This window comes from Bufo gargarizans, chromosome 2 (assembly GCF_014858855.1).
Source record: "Bufo gargarizans isolate SCDJY-AF-19 chromosome 2, ASM1485885v1, whole genome shotgun sequence".
Taxonomy (NCBI): Eukaryota; Metazoa; Chordata; class Amphibia; order Anura; family Bufonidae; genus Bufo; species Bufo gargarizans.
Window position 1 is genome coordinate 102,190,618 of NC_058081.1, and position 23,138 is coordinate 102,213,755.

The window sequence follows — 23,138 nt, forward strand, 5'->3', positions numbered from 1 at the left end:
TTGGTAACCATAGATATGGTGAGCCTTTATACCTCAATCGATCATGAGAAGAGGATTCAGGCTGTAGCTGTCTTATTACAAACCAGTAATTATACGGATCTGGAACAGGAATGTCTTTTGCAATTCTTACATCTGGTTTTGTTTGAAAATTGTTTCATGTTTAAGGACAGCTACTATGTGCAGCGGCGGGGTACCGGGATGGGTTCTATTGTGGCCCCGCCCCACGCTAACGCATGTATGTCATCATTTGAGGAAACACATGTATATAACTAACTTGGCACTCTCAGGATGCTGGAACCATCTTGTAATTTAATAGATATATAATTCAATAATATAGTGATTATAGATAAATAAATAAAAATGAAATAAAATGGACAACAAGTGCAATAGATATTCAACCTAAAATATGGTGGCTAAAATATTCAGAATATATAGCAGCAATCAATTAAATAGCAATATATAAACACCAATATTAGAATGATTAATTTGACCCCTAATGAGACTTCAAACAAAGTCCAGTCCGTACATCAATATGTCTACTAGTATGGATGTAGCAATGATATAACTGTGTCGAAATGGTGCGATCCCAATATATTGTAGGGTGATCGCACTTCACTTATTGAAGACTTGAGAAATAGTATCTTATTGCAGTTTTGCAGATCTTTTTTTCCACAACAGTAATAACCACTTGAAGTGGTGTCCCGCTCTATTGAAGTAACAGCGGCGTCCCGCTGAACTCCTCTACTGTCAGTTTAAATGTTATATATATATGCCAGCATAAGGCTTCGTTTACATCACCGTTTAGCCTTTCCGTTCTCCTGCTCCGTTTAGGGGCAGGAGAACGGAAAGGACGGATAAGCACATAACTGACACCAAACTGAGTCAAACGGAGCCCTTAGGACCCATAGATATAAGGTCCGTTATGTTTCCGCTGAGAAGATGATTTTTAAGCGGAGACAAAAGTCCTGCATGCACAACTTTTGTCTCCGCTTAAAAATCATCTTCTGAGCGGAAACATAACGGACCCAATTATAGTCTATGGGGTTCTCAGGCTCCGTTTGACTCAGTTTGGCATCAGTTATGTGCTTATCCGTCCCTTCCATTCTCCTGCCCCTAAACGGAGCAGGAGAGCGGAAAATCTGAACGGTGATGTGAACGAAGCCTAACTTGGAATGATCCTACCGTGTGTATCGCTTCCACCCCAATATCGCTCTGAACGAAGGTTCGATATTGCGGGGTATCTATGACCCCTTCCTCAGTCTTTGGTCCCAGTACCAAAGAATTAAACGGATAGTGACAGAACCTGAGAAGCAGACATTGAGATTAGAGGAGATGACTAGGAGATTTCAAGAGAGAGGATACCCTGCATGTATTCTAGATAGAGCAAAGAAAGATTCCAATACACTAATACACCCCCCTGACAAAGTGGTCTGCAAACACTGGCACCACTAACAAAAGCCTATCCTGGGGTGGAAGAATTTAATAATCCACCATTAATTTGTAATAAAATAAATTCAAACTACAGGGATAAATCGCTGCATACAGATTTAAAAAGTGAAAGGAAGGCATTAAAACAGAGTACATTTTCTACACAGAATAAAGGCACCTTTCCGTGCCTCCATTGTGTTCAATATTCTCCCACCATAAAAGGCCCAATATTCTACCATCCCCATACAGGACAACCTTTTAAAATTGAAGGCTTTTTTACTTGCGAATCCACTAACGTGATTTACCTTATAAAATGCCAGTGTGGCTTGCTTATTGTACATAGGGGAAGCAATGCAAACTATTAGGCTGGGTTCACACCTGAGCGTTTTACAGCGCGTTCCTACGCGCTGTAAAACGCACAACAGGCAAGAACCAATGATTCCCTATGGGAATGGTTCTCACCTGGGCGTTTTACAGCGCATACGATCGCGCTGTAAAACGCCCGACGCTCAAACAAGTGCTTGAGCTTTTTTTTGGGCGTTTGTCGCGCGTTCCCGCACATAGATATTCGGGAACGCGCGACAATGTGTGCACGCCTGTCTCTGTATGCACGATTGTAAACGCCTGTACAATCGCGCATACAGAGCGCTCGTTTCAGAACGCTCAGGTCTGAACCCAGCCTTAGGGATCGCATATGTAAACATAAGTCCACAATTAGGACAAAGAACCTGCTGCTACGACTTCCTCACTACTTTGAGTAGAAGACATTCTATAGCACAGTTGAAATTTCAGGTGCTAGAACAAATAAAGAGACCAAGGCGGGGGGGGGGGGGGGATATTAAAAAGCTTCTACTACACAGGGAGGCATACTGGATTCACAGATTGGACACATTGCACCCTAGAGGGTTAAACAGAGACTATGATATAGTATGCCTTTGACCTTCTCCCCTGTGATCAGTGTTTCCTATTCAGTGCGTTTTGTTTGTTATTTTTATCTTTTGTTTATTTTTCATTATAGACCTCTTCCACATGCTGAAGGACCTACGTGTTGACTATATTGTTTCCTTGTGACAATGTTATACATATAATACGTTTTGCTATTTGTTGTTGCTCTGTTGTTAATTCAGGTGATAATTACCACCCAGCTGGGGCATCTGATGTCACTGACATGTGACTCAACCACTCACCTATAAATCGATTGATTGTACTGCATTATATACCTGTTGAGAAAGGCAGATTGCCGAAACGCATCCTGGTTTATTGGATGTTACTTATCAAATGTGAAATAAATCAGATATTCTTCAATACAAGATATGGCTGCTGGGATCTCTTACTACACACGTGGAGTCCGCTCCTTACCTCTGCAGCTTGTACTGAGGATCGAGTGCTGGCCGAATTGCTATTTACCCTCTCCACTTGGTCATGGGGGCACTACTTATTTCAGCGTCTGTGGCGTTGTTCAAAAGATCTGGGGCCCAAGCCCCAATGCATATGGCCCCAGTCAATGCCCCACTGCCCACACTAGCACTAAATACATTTTAATTGCTGCATAGACACTATCAAACATAAAGGGCTATACAGCATCACACACCTCTCACATCCAGGGCCTCCCAGGTGACTTCTCCTCTGATGTATATCTACTCTGCTGTCATCTTCTTCATTCGGTTCAGACAACTTCTTTCAGCCATGCCTGGTCTCTTTAGAGTGTGACACACAGATATCTTAGGTTCCTCACTTTTCTATCATCATCACCAAACCTTGAGTCCCAACAGTGTTATCCTGCTGCTCGCTGTGCTCCCCAATACCCCCAAATACTATCCTGAAGAAAAAGGAGTGCCCCCATAGTAGCAGTGCTCCTCAAAGTCCCACCAATAGTAATTCCCTTCTAGAATGCCCTCATTAGTAATACTGGTGCCTACTGTGCCACCAACAATGATAACGCGCCCTAAGAGTGTCTCCATTAGTAGAAGAGCCCTCCAGTATTAGTAATGCCCATGTGAGATTGTGGATAAGCTCTGCCTGTATAAGATGTATGTTTAAATTGTATTGGAGCTGTCATTTGGCATTCCGAGCACTAGAGGCCACTGTTTTGCAGCACAGTCAGCACACTCTGGGATCTGCATATGCAAAGCAGGTGATGGCTCATGCTGGCTGTTTTCTGAGTGAACCAAGAAGTGCTGATCTGACATGGTGGAAGCAATGTTCTGTGAGAGACTGAATCCGATTCCATCTTGGCTTCCAGGTGTCCAGGAGTGAACAGGAACGCGGAGGAAGGAGACTAGTTGTTGTCCCTTACTTGGATCCGGCTCTTTGAATGAGAGATTGTTCCAGGAAGACAGTGTACAGCGTGTGGACAGAAGCCTGATTACCAAGCAAGGCTGCACGGTTCCTGAGAGTTTGGTGGCCATCCCGAGTAAGTGGCATCCTCGGGCTCAAAACGGATGCAGGTCAGTACACCTGGTTACTCATTGTCTTATACTGAGTGGCGCCTGAAGTAACAGAGACTAAGCCTAGGCCTGAACATAGTTAGATAGTTAGGGTTATAGGTTCTGCTAGGCTGGACAGAACTGTTCTGCGGCGCAGTATTTTGACTTGCAGGCTCTGCTGCATTTGCCACCGGCTAGGTGAGTACTCTTTAGCGGCACAGCATGACTTGCAGGCTCTGCTGTGTACACCACCGGGTTAGGACTGTCCCTCGGACAGGGACAGTGACGGGGGGCCAGGGGCATAGCTTAATCTCCACCATGCCTCCTCCAACATACAGACGCATGTAAATAACATCAATCCCCTTGCTTAAGTTCCCTCCAATATACAGTCCCATGTGCAAAACATAATTGCCTCCCTTCAGCCTCATCCAACATAGTCCCATGTAAAAAACATCACTCCCTGCCAAACCGCCTCCATCATACAGTCCCATGTAAGGTTACATGCACACAAATGTAAATAAAAAATAGGCCATTAAAAGAAGAAACACTGTCAGCTTTTTATGACCATTTTCTAACCCTTTGTGCATCCATTTGCTCGCCATCTGGCTGTTAAAAACAGATGAATTTCATTGGCTTATCCCAATCCCTTATAATTGCACTAATTGTAATTAATGCCCCCATATTAGCCCCCAGCAGAAATAATGGCCCCCCATTGTGGTTCCCAACTTAAATAATGTCCCCATAATGGCCCCTTGCAGTAATAATGTCCCCCATAGTGACCCCAGCAGTAATAGTGTCCCTGATAGTGGCCCCCAGAATTAATATTGTTCCCCATAGTGGCCCCCAGAATTAATAATGTTTCACATAGTGGAATTAATAATGTCCCTCATAGTGGCCCCCAGCATTAATAATGTTCATGATAGTGGCCCCCAGCATTAATATTGTTCCCCATAGTGGTCGCCAGAATTAATAATGTTTTCCGTTTTTGCCCCCTAGCATTAATAATGTCCCCCATAGTGGCCCCAGTCTTAATTATATCCCAAATAGTAGCCCCAGCATTAATAATTTTCCCCATAGTGGCCTCCAGCATTAAAAATTTCCCCGATAGTGGCCCCCAGCATTAATAATATCCCCCATAGTGGCCTCCAGCATTAATAATATCCCCCACAGTGGCCTCCAGCATTAATAATATCCCCCACAGTGGCCCCCAGCATTAAAAATGTGGCCCACAGCATTTTCATTTGACTGCCCCCAAAAATAATATATACGTTATCCACTTTTACGCAAGGGGACACTCGCTCCTCACTGGATGCAGCAGGACCTGACGTGATTGTGTGAATCACGCTGAGATTGCAGACCCTCCTGCATCCAATGAGGACCTCGCGCACTGGATGAGATGAATATTTGAAAAATTATTTTAACTCCTGAAATGTAATTTATCCCCACTGTACCTGTTTTTATCGGCCGTTACACAGGTGCACTCCTGTCTAAACAGAGGTTAAAATCTGTCCAATTTATTTCAAGGCAAAAAATAGGAGATGTCGCTATTCATTGGCCTTCAAAAAAGAAACTGCTGTGTCAACAGCCACATGGCCGTGTGATGAGGGCTACTTTAACTGCTGTCACATGGCTATTTTTATCATGTTTTTTCAGCCCCTCCAACATACTGTCCCATGTAAATAACATCACTCCCCTGCCTTCAGCCTCTCCAACATACAGTCCCATGTAAATAACATCACACCTCTGCCTTCAGCCCCTCCAACATACAGCCCATGTAAAGAACATCACTCCCCTCACTTCAGCCCCTCCAATATACAGTCCCATATAAATAACACCCTCCCTTCAGCTCTAACATACAGTCCCATGTAGATAACATTACTTCCTCAACCAAGGAGGGAGGTGGTGCAAGAGAGGAGAACTACAAATCCCAGCATTACTCTGCCTCTCACACTGAATATATCCCTTCACTTACCTCTCCTCATGTCACAGAAGCCATCAGGGTCTTCTCCACTAAATCCTCTTCACAGCTTAGCTCCGCCCCCTCCCACACTGATCACATGATGTTGACCTAATCTCAGGTCATTTTCTACCACTGAGCTCTGCATCTTGCACAGATCACCTGACTGTGAAGTCATCGCAGGTCCTTCAGCTCTTGCAATATGTCCTGGTCAGTAGTAGTGATGGACGAACATCGGCCGGGACGATTCGCGAACGCAATTAAATGTTCTAGAACCACAAGTTCATGGTGGGCGCCATTCACTTTAATGGCAGGAGAACCTGAAAAACTTTCAGGTCATATTTGCAGCCACCAAATACTTAATAGAAGAAGGGGAATCAATGGCAAAAATTCCCACAAAAAATATGTATTTTAATCAGGGGCTATTTTTATGTGTCTTAAAGGCAAACTGCCAAAAGTGTGCACTGCTGGAGACTAGAAATTTTTTTTATTTTAGACCACTGGAGTACAGGGCCCGAACCTTAGGCATTCACCAGACAGAAAAAATCTAGTGATTATGTGGCTGGAGGTATATTAGACGGTTATTGGATATCAATTTTACTGCAGGCCAGTGGAGTACAGGCCCCAAACATAAGGCATTCACCGGACAGAAAACATCAAGTGACTATGTGGCTGGAGGTATATTAGACGGTCAATAGGTATCAATTTTACTGCAGGCCAGTAGACTACAGGCCCCAAAAATTATTCATTGACCGTACAGAAAAGAACAATTGATAATGTGGCTGGAGGTACATTAGGCAGTCACCGTATAACAATTTTACTGTTGGCCAGTTAGATTACAGGCCCCAAAACCGTAAAGAAAAGAACAATTGATAATGTGGCGGCAGGTATATTAGACAGTCAATGGATATCAATTTTACTGCAGGCCAGTGGACTACAGGCCCCAAAAATTATTAATTCACCAGACAGAAAACATCAAGTGATTATGTGGTTGGAGGTATATTAGATAGTCATTGGATATCAATTTTACTGCAGGCCATTGGAGTACAGGCCTGTCATGGATGATGTTGCAGATAGCTGGAAGTTATGAATAAATGTTCGACTGGCTTGATCCCAAACTAAGGAGCATATAGGTGACCCTTATAAAACCCTAAGAGCTCACCCTGACTGCTAAGCACATACAAGGGTCTCAAAGTTAGATGATTGTATGCCCCCGTACCTAACACTGTGTGACACCTGAAACCCTCTAATAGTGAGGGGACACGACCACCGGCTCCCTGCACTTAAAGGGCTTCTGTCAGCCCACTAAACCCTTTTTTTTTTCCCCCGTTAATATTAATCCCTACACTGCAAGCTCCCTGTACATATGCTAAATATTCATTTTCGTTCAGTAGATATTGTTAAAAATCAAGTTTTATAATATGTAAATTACCTTGCTACCAGCAAGTAGGGCGGCTACTTGCTGGTAGCAGCCGCATCCTCCTCTCATCATGACGCCCCCTTCACCATTTGATTGACAGGGCCAGGGAACGGGTTCGATCTCTGCTGGCCCTGTTCGAATTCAAAATATCGCGCCTGCGCCGTACCTTTCTTTAATCGGTGCAGGCGCACTGAGAGGCGGCCTCTCTCCCGGCCGCTCCATCCTCAATGCGCCTGCGCCGGGTGTAGATGTGACGTCATCGGCGCAGGCGCATTGAGGATGGAGCGGCCGACAGAGCGGCCGCCTCTCAGTGCGCCTGCGCCGATGACGTCACATCCACACCCGGCGCAGGCGCATTTAGGATGGAGCGGCCGGGAGAGAGGCCGCCTCTCAGTGCACCTGCACCGATTAAAGAAAGGTACGGCGCAGGCGCGATATTTTGAATTCGAACAGGGCCAGCAGAGAACGAACCCGTTCCCTGGCCCTGTCAATCAAACGGCGGAGGGGGCGTCATGATGAGAGGAGGATGCGGCTGCTACCAGCAAGTAGCCGCCCTACTTGCTGGTAGCAAGGTAATTTACATATTATAAAACTTGATTTTTAACAATATCTACTGAACGAAAATGAATATTTAGCATATGTACAGGGAGCTTGCAGTGTAGGGATTAATATTAACGGGGAAAAAAAAAGGGTTTAGTGGGCTGACAGAAGCCCTTTAATACGGAGGGAGTCAGGGTCACCCCTAGAATCAAGCCAGCAAGGAAACACAATACATGAAAGGACTTATATGAACAAGCAGCAGCACAAGCCTCCAGCAGTAAACACTTCAATCCAGGAAGTAGTATAAACTGCAAAGTGAGGCATTATGGGAGGGAATATAAAGGAAAGAGGATTAGTCTAAATAGGTGACACCTGTGAGAATGAAATGAGATGAGAAAGTGAAACCAAAACAAAGAACATCATGCAAGAGGTAGAGAAGGACGTCTGTCAGATCTTCTCACAGAAGTGGTGGTGACAAGGCCCCAAACATTAGGTATTCACCGCACAGAAAACATCAAGTGATTATGTGGCTGGAGGTATATTAGACGGTCATTGGATAACAATTTTATTGCAGGCCAGTAGAAATACATGTTAAATACATATGTTAAAAAATATAACATTGGATTAAAAACATAGCTAACGAAATCCCCCTTCTTGAAAAAAAACCAAATTATAATAGTTTAAATTCGATAACATGTGGTCGTCGCAGGTGTTGAATTCCTCCATGGCCCCAAACATTAGGCATTCACCGTACAGAAAAGACCTTTTATGCCGCTGTATTTACATAAGACAGGGACCATTATTTGTTCTGAGTGGTGGCGGATATGCGTGGGCTAGCATGAGGAAATTTAATTAAAAGTGGTCGTCACAGGTGTTGAAGTCATCCAAGAGCCTTGCCTCATTTATTTTTAGAAATGTGAGGTGTTCCACAGTGTCATGAGATAGGAGAGTGTGCTTATTGGTCACAATCCCCACTGCTGCGCTGAACATCCTTTGTAGTGTTGAGCGCGAATATTCGAATTACGAATTTTTTTCTCGAATATCGCAATTTCGAGATTTCGCGAATATTTAGAATATCGTTCTATATATTCGCGAATTCGAATATTCGTATTTTTTTTTTTATTATAATATTTTTTTTCTTTCCCACTTCTCTAAAGTTGTTCTTACCTGTCCTTTGGATTCCTGGCTTCCTGGCTGCTCCAGTCAGTGGCGTTTTCAACTTACTGCTATATTCCATATTAGCTAAATTACAATCTAATCTATATATGTATTTTACGAAATTTCGCAAGTTGCGATGCGAGTAATATAATACGAAATAATCGCATGAAGATTTCAACTTAGCACTGCTATATTCCATATTCTAGCCTAATATGGAATATAGCTGTGCTAAGTTAGCACTGCTCTATTCCACACTAGGCTAGAATATGGAATATAGCAGTGCTAAGTTGAAATCTTCATGCGATTATTTCGTGTTATATTACTCGCATCGCAACTTGCGAAATTTGCAAATGTTCTTAATATTGCTCTAACTTCGTCTTTTAGAATATTACGAATATTCTAAAAGACGAAGTTAGAGCAATATTACGAAATTTCGTGAAATACACATATAGATTGTAATTTAGCTTATATAGTGCTATAATCCCTTTTTTTTTCCTCTAATTTTTTTTGCCTCTTCTGAACTTAAGTTTTGTAAAATATGTACACTGTTAAAAAATATTACTATAGCAGTATATTAGCTTAAATACAATCTATGTGTATTTTACGAAATTTCGTAATATTGCTCTAACTTCGTCTTTTAGAAATTTCGTAATATTGCTCTAACTTCGTCTTTTAGAATATTCGTAATATTCTAAAAGACGAAGTTAGAGCAATATTAAGAACATTTGCAAATTTCGCAAGTTGCGATGCGAGTAATATAACACGAAATAATCGCATGAAGATTTCAACTTAGCACTGCTATATTCCATATTCTAGCCTAGTGTGGAATAGAGCAGTGCTAACTTAGCACAGCTATATTCCATATTAGGCTAGAATATGGAATATAGCAGTGCTAAGTTGAAATCTTCATGCGATTATTTCGTATTATATTACTCGCATCGCAATTTCGGCTTTTGCAAATGTTCTTAATATTGCTCTAACTTCGTCTTTTAGGATATTACGAATATTCTAAAAGACGAAGTTAGAGCAATATTACGAAATTTCGTAAAATACACATAGATTGTATTTAAGCTAATATACTGCTATAGTAATATTTTTTAATAGTGTACATATTTTACAAAACTTAAGTTCAGAAGAGGCAAAAAAAAAAAAGAGGCAAAAAAAGGGATTATAGCAGTATATTAGCTAAATTACAATCTATATGTGTATTTTACGAAATTTCGTAATATTGCTCTAACTTCGTCTTTTAGAATATTCGTAATATTCTAAGAGACGAAGTTAGAGCAAATCACGAAATTTCGTAAAATACACATATTAGCCTAGCCATAGTCAATTAGCATAGGAACGTTGCCTTATACTATCAAGATAAATAATCGCAATACGCGAAAAAAAAATCGTATATTATTCGCGATAATTGGAATAATTACGAATATTCGATTTCGACGAATATAACACGAATATTCATTCGAATATTCGCGAAATATCGCGAAATCGAATATGGCACCTCCCGCTCATCACTAATCCTTTGGAGGCTGGATCCGGAGGGCGGCTGTTGATGGGTTGGCTGCAAGAATGATCTCATATCCGAAGTGACCAACACATCTTCAAACCGCCCTCCTCTAGCATGCGTTGTAGGATTGGTACCCGAACCTGTTTCTCAGTGGGTGGAAATTCCTCTGCCAGCGCCCGCAACAGCAGAATGCAGCATCTCTCGAAACAAGGCCTGGAAATGCTGCATTCTGACAGCCCTCTGTGATGCTGACATGTCCGCCATTTTGTGTTTGTACCAGGGGTCCAAGTACGTTGCCACCCAGTACTGGGTGACAACGTCCTTGCCCTTTATGCTTTTTATACGGGTCCCTCTTCAAACACTGGAGCATGAAGGCCCCCATTTGCACTAAATTAGAAGCAGTGGAGCGTCCTGGCTTCTGATCATGGAATGTCGTACTCTGTCTCCTCCCGCCAGCCGCGGACAACACCAGGGATGCCAGAAAAGTTTAAAGCCTGCTCTTCTTGTTCTTCCTCCTCCCCCCAGGCACCACCCTCCTCTGACTCCTCTTCAGACTCCTGCTAACTTGTCTCAGATGGAGTAGCCCACCCTGGGAATTCACTTCCTCATCTTCCTACTCCTGTTCCTCGATGGCTTGATCAATGACACGACGCAATGCATGCTCCAGAAAAATGGTGCTGAAACGTCTCAATTGGCTGTCCCACCTCATGGATGTGTCATGGGTCAAAGTTTGGCGCTATGCAAAAAAATATGGCGCTTGCGAATATCGCCATATGTTTGCATGCTCGGCGAATCACGAACGAGCAAAGTTCACTGCAAAACAACTGCCGGGTGAACCGCAAGGCCATCTCTAGTCAGTAATTTTTTCATTAGAAGACAGTACATTTGGGCCTGGGACAAAACATCTGGGGCCCAGGTCCTGCATGTTTTAACCTAGTGACGTCCATGTTCAGCGTGTAATAGAACAGGTTCGGTAGAAATCTATGTGGGATCAGCTGACAACGGTGTAAAGGAGTGCACTCTTTCACTCTATAGTACAATCTTGGGCCGCTGCACGGTTCTTTATACCTGACGCTAACGTTGAATGCTGAGGTGGGACGCAGTAAGACAGTCATTTGGAATTTCTTAAATGATCCTGAGGGTTATGGAACAAAAAAGTCAAGTGAAAGATCCCAAAAAGGTTCAACAGCACTGAGCCAGAGGATCCAATTGGCTGTCCGTCAAGACACTGGACGATCCTCGACCCAAATTAAAGCCCTTACTGGTGCTGACTGCAGATTCATAACCATCAGGCGGCATCTGAGACTGAAGGGCTTCAAAAACAAAAAACGTCTTCAAAGACCTCGTCTCCTTGAACGTCACAGAACTGCACGTTTGGACTTTGCAAGAGAACCCAAATCATTTCCATATATTTACTGCTCTTACTTCTGCATACATATATATGCTACTCCTAAACACGTGTTCTCTACATGTATATAATGCTCCTCTATCTGCATACTGATAGAGTCCAGTACATTGAGGCAGGAGCAGGATTTAGCTTAGGAGCAATATACGCAGCGGTAAAACCTGCACAAGCTGCAGTATATAGGCATATGTAAACAAAACTTGTTGCCATAGTATATGATCTAAGAGCATATTATCATATAGATTAGTCTCCAACCTGTCAATGGATCTTCAGCTGTCCCCAGTAAAATAGATGGAACCATAACTAAACAAATAGGGCAAGATCCAGTAAGATAGGGCAGACAGGTGCCAGTTAGATAGAATGGACAGTAGCCAATAAGATAAGAGGGATAGTAACTATTAAAATAGGGCAGGCAGTGGCCAGTAACATAAAAAGGACAGGAAACAGTAGGGGGTACAGTGAGCATTAAAATAGGATACATGCAAACACGATGCAGCAGAACTTTGTTATACAGGTATATGTGGAGCTTGCTTTCCCTGAACTTATTTGAGGTCAGTGGACACATGGCGAGGTATCAAACACAATAAGTTCCTATCTAGAGATGGATGGTTTGCCGAATTTCCCAAAAAGATTTGATTTGATCTAAATTTATTTGTGATGAATCACGTAAAAAAACAGCTATTTCCTGGCCGCAGAGAGCCTTTATAGTGATGTAGAACACTGCCTTGCTGCAACACGCATAGTGCTGTATATTTCGCCTCATAAGACACACTTTTTCCCCCAAAAGTGGGGGGAAATGTCCCTGCATTTTATGGGGCGAATACTAATGAGTGCTTCCATTATGGAAGCGCTCATTAGTACCGGAGGACCAGGAAGCGGTGAAGGCTCTGTACTTACCACTTCCTGGTCCTCGGCTGTCGGCTGTGAAGGCTGCGCACAGTGTGCGGGCTCTCTGTGACCTGATGCTGTGCGCACCAGTTCACAGCACAGCCAACAGCAGGAGGAAGCAGATCGTGGGCAGTGAGGAGCGGCAGCGTCGAGGAGCAGGAGAGGTAAGTGGGTTTTTTATTTTATAAAACATGGCAATATGGGGCTGCTAGGCATGTAATCTGAGGCAATATAGGGCTGCTGGGGGCTGAGCTGAGGCAATGGGGGCTAATATGAGAGGCAATGGGGGCTGCTGGGGGCTGATACAGTCCTGATCAAAAGTTTAAGACCACTTGAAAAATGGCAAAAAATCATATTTAGCATGGCTGGATCTTAACAAGGTTCCAAGTAGAGCTTCAACATGCGATATGAAGAAATGGGAGTGAGACAAAACATTTTTTGAGCATTCAATTTAATGAAAACAACGAATAAACTGAAACAGGCTCTTTTTCAGCTGATCAAAAGTTTTGGAGCACACCTCCCCAAAACAGAAATCCAACTTCCAAACATAAACTCAGCAATGAGTAGCTCCGCCGTTATTGTTTATCACTTCAAAAATTTGTTTCGGCATGCTTGATGCAAGCGTTTCCATGAGGCGAGTGGGAACATTTCTCCAAGTGCTGAAGACGGCCGCATAAGGGCCACCTACTGTCTGGAACTGTTGTCCATTTTTGTAAACTTCCCTTGCCATCCATCTATAAAGGTTCTTAATTGGATTTAGATCAGGGGAACACACAGGATGGGACAAAAGATGTTATTCTCCTGGAAGAAGTCCCTTGTCCTGTTGAAAAACCCAGTTGTTACCACACAGACGAGGGCCCTCAGTCATGAGGAATTTAGGAGTAGCATATATATGTATGCAGAAGTAAGAGCAGTAAATATATGGACATGATTTGGGTTCTGATGAAGGGCTCTGGGTGCATCCTATCTAAAACTCATGATTTGGATTAAGGCATTTGCTGGTGTGTGTGAAATAAGAAGGTGGGGAATGTATTCATAAAATATTTTGTTCATCTGTGATTTTTGCCTCACTTGTTCAGAAACTACTGATGGTGAGGTGGGCAACCCTGCCCAAGTGTAACAGCAAAATACCTACTGTACATAATATGTTCTATGGATAGATGAGAAAACTGGAACACTTTTAGCATAAATGCACAATGCTTTGTTGGGAGGAAAAGGAACACGGCATATCAACACCAAACCATTCCAACAGTGAAGCATGATATAGGGAGCATAATGATTCGGGCTGCTTTTCTGTCTTAGGGCCTAGCTGCCTTGTGCTCGTTGAGGGAAGAATGAATTCTAGGGTGTATCAGAACCTACAGGAGAATATACGGGCAGCAGTTCATGACCTGAAATTGAAAAAATATTGCATGATGATGTAAGGTTGGGGTTAGAGCTCTCATTAGTTAGTGGCTCTCCGCCAAGCAAAAGAGTGGTGCCATGGCTCAAATACAATACTGACTGGTGCAACGTCTTTATTTGCCAGTAATTGCCAGACAGTGCTGCTGTGAAAAAGAGTGCTGGCATCTTGATAAAGATAGCCGAGTGCCGATAGCACTCTGGGAACAGTCACAGTAAAGGTATAGAGAGAATCTCCTTACTACAAGTTCCAAGCAGAAATATTGCTGGGGGTATGGTACATTTGCAGATGAGATGACTGCAGCAAGGTGAGATGGTCCTGTAGATGAAATGACTGCAGGTAACTGATGCAGATGCAACTGCAATGACAACGAGCATGTGAGGAGAGGGAGTCTACCTCTTTGCAAAAGTGTCAAGTGAGAATAGTAACACATCTTCAAGAAGATCCACCACTGTAGCCATGTCTCAACCTCTGGGAACACTAGACCAGCAGGAGGAGTAATGCCCCCAGCAAGTATGACAGCCAGCAAATAGAGAGACCATACTCTAAAACACTTAAAACATAGAAGCCAAACATCACCCCAGGATCAGATCTGCCCCTTGGGACAACTACAGTGTATGTGGACTTTAAATATGCAATGGATATAGTTACAAAGACTGTGCCTCTGAGAGAGAACTGTCAAGCTTGATGTGCAATGCAAGAAGTCAATGAACCAAACCACACAAGGAAATGGCTATGTACACAAGATAACCCAAAAATAGTGATGAATAGAAACACATTTGTAGGAAGGAATGGTCCAAAAATCCAACTCAATACTGTGCAAATTTAAAGGTTATGTACACCTTCGAGTGCATTTTTTTTAAAATTATTATTATTATTGCATTGTACTTATTTTAAGGTAAAAACTTTTTTTCAATAGTTTTTTATTAAAAATATGGTGTCCTTTTTTGTGTGCATAGCTGAGATGCTATAGTAGCAGCCTGTGGATTTTCCAGTCTAGCCGGGGCTGTTAAACACTCATTATAGCTCAGTCCTATCTTACTAATAAGAATGTGGCTTAAATAAGTGCTTATGACCTCTTAGTAGTTTAGAGATAAGGTTTATTAGATGACCGGCACAAAGTGAAAGAGAAAGTACCAGTCGCACAGTTAGAAAAACAGTTAACCCTTTGTGACAGAACAGCTCAATATTTTTAATAAAGGCCAACTAAAAATATGATTTGTAGCCAAAAATGAGTACAGCTTTTAACTCGCAGCTGCATGAAACTTTCTGTGGAGGCAATTGCTGCTATAGAAGGATCTATAGATTATTACTAGTGTTGATCGAGTATACTCGGCAGAACACCAGTTCGGCTAGAGCATCTCGATGCTCGGCACATACTGTATGTGTTTGAGCGCAATGCTATTAGGGTGGCCACTGGCTTCACCCTAGAAAGCCGGACCGTGCGCAAACCACACCCACAATGCCCCAAACCACTCCCACAATGATCCAAACCACACCTCCAAACCACATAAAGTCACGCCCCCATGCCAGTGAAGCCACGCCCCACCATCGGATGGAAAAACATGGGGGAGGAGAGGGAAGAACTTTGTGAATGGAAGGTGAGCGGGGGCAGCCAGGGTGCTTCTCTTCCCCTCAGTCATCCACAGGGAGCCATATGTGCGGCTCTAGTGACTGACTGGGAGTGAGAGAAGCCTCGGTCAGTTGCTGCAGCTTACACTCAGACAGCACAATGCTGCTGTCTGAGACGTGAGCTACTGAAAAGGAGGACATCCCTGTGCCCGTCTAGGCCCTGCACCGGACGGAGGACAGGGAGCCTGAAAAATTGACTGTCTGGCCTAAAACCAGACGTCTGGCCACCCTAAATGCTATGCAGCCAATAAACGTGCAGGTAAGTGCTGCCCTCACTGTAATGCCGTAGCCTTGTTGGTTACTGGCATTACAGTGATTGGCTGGCCGAAACGCATCATCGGGTGATATATAGCACCCGATGACGCATGTTCTACTCAGTCTTTGTTAGGGAGAACTGTTCTGAGGAAGGGACAGACAGTGTAGGAAGTGATATACAAATATTTTTATTAGAAAAACTTTTTAGAGACCATAAAGTCTAAGGACTATTGTGTGTGGTAGTAGTGTTAAGCGCAATATTTTAATCGCGAATATTGGCACTTCGAGAATTCACGAATATTCAGAATATAGTGCTATATATTCGTAAATTCAAATATTAATTTAGTTTTTTTTCCCACAGTACACATGATCCCTCCCTGCTTCTAGCTTGTGGGCCAATGAGAAGGCTGCAAGAGCTTAGCAACTTCCCTAGCAGCTAATAGGAAAGTTGCCTACCCCTTACTATATAAGAGAACCTCCCCAGCAGCCATTTTGTGATGTTTCATGCAGTTGTGAGAGAGAGAGGAGTGTGATCTTTGTGCTGTGCGGAATTCCTGTGACTTCTAAAACCTCATATATATAATCAATATAGTGTTAGATAATGTAGGTTAGTGAGTGAATAGTGTAGCTGATAGGTTCCAGTGTAGGGTGTTAAGGATGAGTGTCCGACTGGGGTGCCTAGGGCCCACCCTACAGCTACCCCCAAAAAAATATTACTTGTTTATTTTTCGGGCTCAAGCACATGAATATTGTCCACCAGGATATTGTCATGAATTAAACGAGGCATGGACTTGCGGGGCAGGGATGTAATACTACCACTTTACAAAGCGCTGGTACGGCCTCATCTGGAATACGCAGTCCAATTCTGGGCACCAGTACATAGAAAGGATGCACTGCAGCTGGAAAAAGTACAGAGGAGAGTGACTAAAATGATAAGGGGTATGGAGGGTCCTGGTTATGAAGAAAGATTAAAATAATTGAATTTATTTAGTCTTGAGAAGAGACGTCTAAGGGGGGGACATGATTATCCTGCACAAGTATATAAATGGGCCATACAAAAAATACAGCGAAAAGCTGTTCCATGTAAAATGTGCTCAAATGACAAGGGGCACTGCCTCCGACTGGAGTTCAGTCTCCGGAAGCGTCAAAGCTTCTTTACTGTAAGAACTGTGAATCTGTAGAATAGGACTTCCTCAGGACGTGGTCACAGCAGGAACAGTGGACAGTTTCATAAAGGGTTTAGACGAATTCTTAAAAGTAAAAAACATAAATGCTTATGAAAACGTGTAGAAATCTGAGTCTCACTTCCTTCTGGGATTCGCTTCCCCACCTATCCCTTGGTGGAACTTGATGGACGTTTGTCTTTTTTCAACCATATTAAGTATGTAACTATGTAATATTTGCAGTTTAGCACACAATATGGTATGCAAAACAGAACAGTATTGTGCCCTGCTCTAAAGATGTAGCAGGGGTAACACACACACTTTAAACATAATTTTCTTAACTCATCGCGAAACAAAAGTCATTCAAAAGCAATTGCTTAATGCATTTAGTTGCATTTAGTTTAGATACCACGTCTCATAAAGCATGTGTCTTAACCCTGCTACATCCGTATATCAAATGGTTTCTCATTAAGCAGCTCATTGTAGTTGATAACCTAATCTGTTAAGGTCCCTTTACACAGGGCGACAGAGCAGTAGATTGTTGGGAAGGAAGAGTTCCCTCCCGATAATTGCCTGCTCTTTAAGGCCTCAAGCACACGACCGCTGTTCCGTGATCCGTTTACGGTTTTGTTTCCGTGTGTCTTCCTTTTATTTTTGGAGGACCACCAGACATAAAGGAATGTAAAAAAAACTCTAAGACAGGTTTGCCATGCAAATGATAGGAAAAAAACGCGGATGACAATCTTGTGTGCCTCCGCGTTTTTTAGTGGTCCCATTGACTTGAATGGGTCCGCAAACCGTTTTCCGCGGAAATATTAGGAGAGGTTATATTTTTTTTACGGACTGGAACCACGGATCATGGATGCGGATGGCAAACAGTGCACTATCCGCATTTTCCATAGAAATGAATGGGTGCGCACCTGAAACTCTAAAATCGGCGGAATGGACGCAGAAGCAAACAACGGTCGTGTGCATGAGGCCTTAGGGAGGAGAACACTGTATTTACATGCAGTGATCTCCATTGTATGGGGAGCAGTGATCACTACTGTCATTGTTCTTCCCCATGCTGACTACTTGTTTACCGGCAGCAGATCGTGATTACACAGCACAATCTACTTCCAGTAAATGATCATTTTTATGTGCGCACAAACGATCGAATTACGGTACCCGATGAATGAGTATTTTGTTCGTTCATCGGGTAATCAGCCTACATGGCAGCCATTTTGCTCAAGAGCTACTAAAGCGAGCAACATGGTAACCCGTGTCACAGTAAACTGCCCTGTGACAATATGTCTTACACTGTGACAATACGTCTATCTTGATTTTTTTTTTTACATAATAAAGCATTATTTTTTTTTTTTATCATGTTTCCATTTCTGAAAGCCATATATTTTTAATTTTTCTGCCAATGATCTTGTGTAGGGACTTCTTTTTTGCAGGAAGAGTTGACATAATTATTGTTGCAGTTTTTGGGTGCATATGAATTTTTGGTCATTCAATATTAAACTTTTTTGGGGCAAGGGGGCCAAAAAATTGAATTTTTTTTTTATGGCATTCACCTGAGGGAATAGGTCATGTCATTTTTATAGAGCAGGTCATTACAGATGCAGCAATGCCTCAGATGTCTATTTTTTTTATTTATTTCTATTAAAGGGATTGTCTCATCTCAGACAATGGGGGCATATTGCTAGCATATGCCCCCATTGTCTTATAGTTCAAATCGCTGGGACCCACAACTATATTGAGAATGGAGCCCTGAAAGTGGTGGAGGGCATGCTGCGCATAAGCAGCCGACCTCCATTTATTTTCCATGGGGCCGCCACAAATAACCGTGCACTGGCTCGGCTATTTCCGTCGGGCAGTGCGCTCCTATTCACTTCTATGGGGAGACTGCTTGGTGGTGGCCGGACCAATCCTCCAGCCACCACCAGTAATGGACACTGATATAGGTGGGACCCTAATCTATAAGACAAGCCATATGCACCCATTTCCTGATATAAGACAATCCCTTTAAAGTTTTACACTGTGAAAAATATATTTTTGTGTTACCATTTTTTGAAAGCCATATTTTTTTTAATTTTTTGGGCAATTGTCTTATGTAGGAGCTTGTTTTTTTGCAGGATGAGGTGACAGTTTAATTGGTACCATTTCGGAGTATATACGATTTTTTGATTGCTTGGCATTAGACTTTGTTTTTATTTAGTTTTTTTTATGGTATTCACCTGAGGGGGTAGATCCTGTGATATTTTTATAGAGCGTCATTACAGACGCAATGATACCTAATATATCTCTGTTTTTCTTTTTTTCTGTTATTTATAATTTTATTTGACTTTATTATGGGAAAGCAGCGTTTAGTTTTTTTTTTTTTTTACTTGAAACCTATGTATCTTACAACCTGTAATAATAAAAAAAAACTAAAGCACAAAATGAAACAAAAAAAACTATATTTTTTTTACATTTACGTCTATGGAGCTGTGTGAGGACTCAATTTTTGAGGCCCAATCTGTACTATATTTATACCGTATGTTGGAGTGTGTGTGACTTTTTTTTAGCAATTTTTATTCAAATTTTTGTAGCATGCAATGATAATTATGATATAAAATTACAACATGTTGCAGGAAAACTACAACTTCTAGCAGGTCCTGAAGGTTTGCATCTCACAGGGAGTGCTAGGAGTTGTAATTTACAGAGGGGAATGCAATAAAATGAAATTATATTTTTAATAAACTATAGATTTGCCTATCTTATATAATACTGTCTTGGGGGACTAGTGGCAGCCTGTGATCTCCACCACTGCGTCACAGGCAGCTTCTGTTTCATGGGGGACACAGCAGCACCACCAGCACGTCTGCACACTCAGGAGCATAGTAAAAGGCCGCCGCCGCGCTCTGCAGACTCTAGAATATGGGCGGGCGGCAGGGCTCTGTGAGGACACAGTGTGCTTGTTACTAAACTCTGTTCCCCCGCTACAACATGTCAGGTGTATATTTATTGTCATCTTGTGTAATCTAACATTGCATTTCCCTGTATATGTATTTTCCAGGCCTGTTTGATATATTATGCTGTAATTTCCATGTGCACCAGCAGGTGGCAGAAATGTGTTCAGCAGACCTTAGCCAGTTTAGTATATCTAGGCTGGAATAGTTCATTCCAGTCTAGTCTCCCTTGTGTGAGCAGAAGTGGGCTGTTTCCATGTCCTGTCTCTTGAGGAGGAGAAGGAAGTGAGTTAGTTTACCAGCCACCCCTGCCAGGGGCAGGCTGTGTTAGTAGGAGCTCCCAGTTACAGAGATCCCAACCCAGGATCCAGCCTCGGCTGAGGCCAAGGATCAATCCCCCCAGTCTGAGCCCTTCAGCCTCGACTGTGGGCAACCAAGCAACACGTCCAGAACTACAGATCTCCAGGAATCATCATTACCTGCGAGCAGTCCTGTGAGTACTTATCCGGAGCCCAGGAAAAGCCAAATTCCTCCTCAGCTAGTCAGGCCCATTACAAGCAGAAGACAGACAGAGCAAAAGATAGATACCTGCCAGATTCTCCAAGCACATAGTATAGAAGCAGAAGAGATATTGATCCCTGCCATACATTGCCTATACCTGCTGGGACCCAAGACTATTGCTGTAACTCGTGTGGATTTCTGTTTCCATTCAGTAAAGACAAGTTGGATTATATTTAAAGTCTGGATCTCATTTACTGCTATCAAAGTTCCACAGTTACTCCTATTAACAACACTCAATTTATTGCAAGTGAGCCAGGATCCAGGAGTCCAGCCGTACCAAGGTAGGAGACACCGTTGACACTACCATACCTACTACACAGAGACATTATCCCCCTCTGGCATTCCTCACCTGGTATGTGAGTTGTTACCAGGGGCGTACATAGAAATCATTGGGCCCCATAGCAAGAATCTGAATTAGGCCCCCTAACCCCGCCCACTACCCTGGCCCATCCCACCTTCTGGACTGGCTCCTCCCCTTCCACACGCCCATTTGCCAATAAAGAAATGTATACATGACCTACTGAATACGTTAGGGACACTGGCGTAATTAAAAATGACTAGGCCCCACAGAAAATTTTTGAATGGGCCCCACAGAAAATTTTTGAATGGGCCCCCCCAGTTGTCCAGCAGAGACCCTTGACTTCTTCCCTAATACAGTCCAATTATTGTCCAATAGACAAGTCATGGAAATATATGTATACTGTAATATTATATTTTAACACTGTCTATTGCACAATAATTGGACTGTATTAGGGAAGAAGTCAAGGGTCTCTGCCATTCAGAGGTGACAGACAACTGGAGGGGCCCATTCAAAAATTTGCTGTGGGGCCCGTTCAAAAAAATTCCTGTGGGGCCCAGTCATTTATCATTACCCCAGTGAAGCTTAATGATCCGGGTTGGGGTTGGAAAGATAGTGACTAGGGGCTGGGGCAGTCTTACTGTGTGGGCGGGCTGGCAGTGGCTCAGGTCCGGACTGGCTGGTGACACTGGCGAGGCGGGCAGCACAAGTCACTCTCAACTTCTTCCACTCTGGGTGCGCACCTGCTGCCTGCCAGCGAAACACTGGGCCAATCAGCAGCAGGATCTTTGCACACTCCTAATGCTGATTGGCCCATTGTGTGAAGCTGTGCAGGCGCACGAGCCGAGAGAGCGCACGGCCAGGCTGAGTAGTAGGAAGCGCTGGGAGGCGGAGCCAGTGAGAACTCGGGAAGGGGGGGGGGACTGGGTGTTATTGGCGGCGCTGGGAGCCGGACCGCCTCTGCCCTAAGCTGAGCCTGCAGTGAGTGCTGTTGCAGGGGGTGGGGCCTTCCGTGCGCTCCGGGCCCCCCTGTGCCGCGGGCCCCATAGCAGTGGCGTACCCTGCCTATATTGGCGGTACGCCACTGGTTGTTACATCTTAAAGGGCCCTGCTACAGTACCTGCGCAAGCTGCAATTGGCGTCACAAACAAACTATAAACTTATACACATATCTATCCTGACCCACTGCATTGTACCAGCGTCCTGCTCATTGCACAGACACCGCATGGCGCACCACACGTATCAAGAGGCGGGTCCTGCCGCCCATTGAAAGATGGCAGCGCCAGCCACCAGCATCACTGCAGGGCAAGTTAAGTGGCAAAATGATCAAGATCATCTCGCCATCTTCTGTATGTCTGTGTAGCTCTGCTCTTCCTATTGAAGCGGCAGGCAGCGGCACTTGCCAGTAGAAAGCTGCGGCTGCCTGCCACTGCTGATTAAGGGTACTTTCACACTAGCGTTTTTCTTTTCCAGCACTGAGTTCCATCCTAGGGGCTCAATACCAGAAAATAACTGATCAGTTTCATCCCCATGCATTCTGAATGGAGAGAAATTCGTTCAGGATGCATCAGGATGTCTTCAGTTTAGTCACTGAACAGCGTTTTGGACGGAGGAAATACTGCAGCATGCTGCCGTATTATCTCCGTATAAAATTCCGGATCAGTTGCCGGAATGCCGGATCCAGCAATAATTTACATAGAAATGTATTTGAAATACTACAATTCCGGATCCGTTCTTCCAGATGAAAAAAATATATAACTGGTCCGTTTCTCCAGATGACATCCGGAGAGACGGATCTGTTCTTGCAATGTATTTATAAGATGGATTCGTCTACAAATGCTGTCTGTTTGCATGCAGATTGCCGGATCACTCTGCCGCAAGTGTGAAAGTAGCTTAATATGTAGACCAGAGGTCGCACTACATTTTTTCCAGAAGAATAAAAATACTCCTCTTAACTAGAGTTGAGCGAACACCTGGATGTTCGGGTTCGAGAAGTTCGGCCGAACTTCCCGAAAATGTTCGGGTTCGGGATCCGAACCCGATCCGAACTTCGTCCCGAACCCGAACCCCATTGAAGTCAATGGGGACCCGAACTTTTCGGCACTAAAACGGCTGTAAAACAGCCCAGGAAAGGGCTAGAGGGCTGCAAAAGGCAGCAA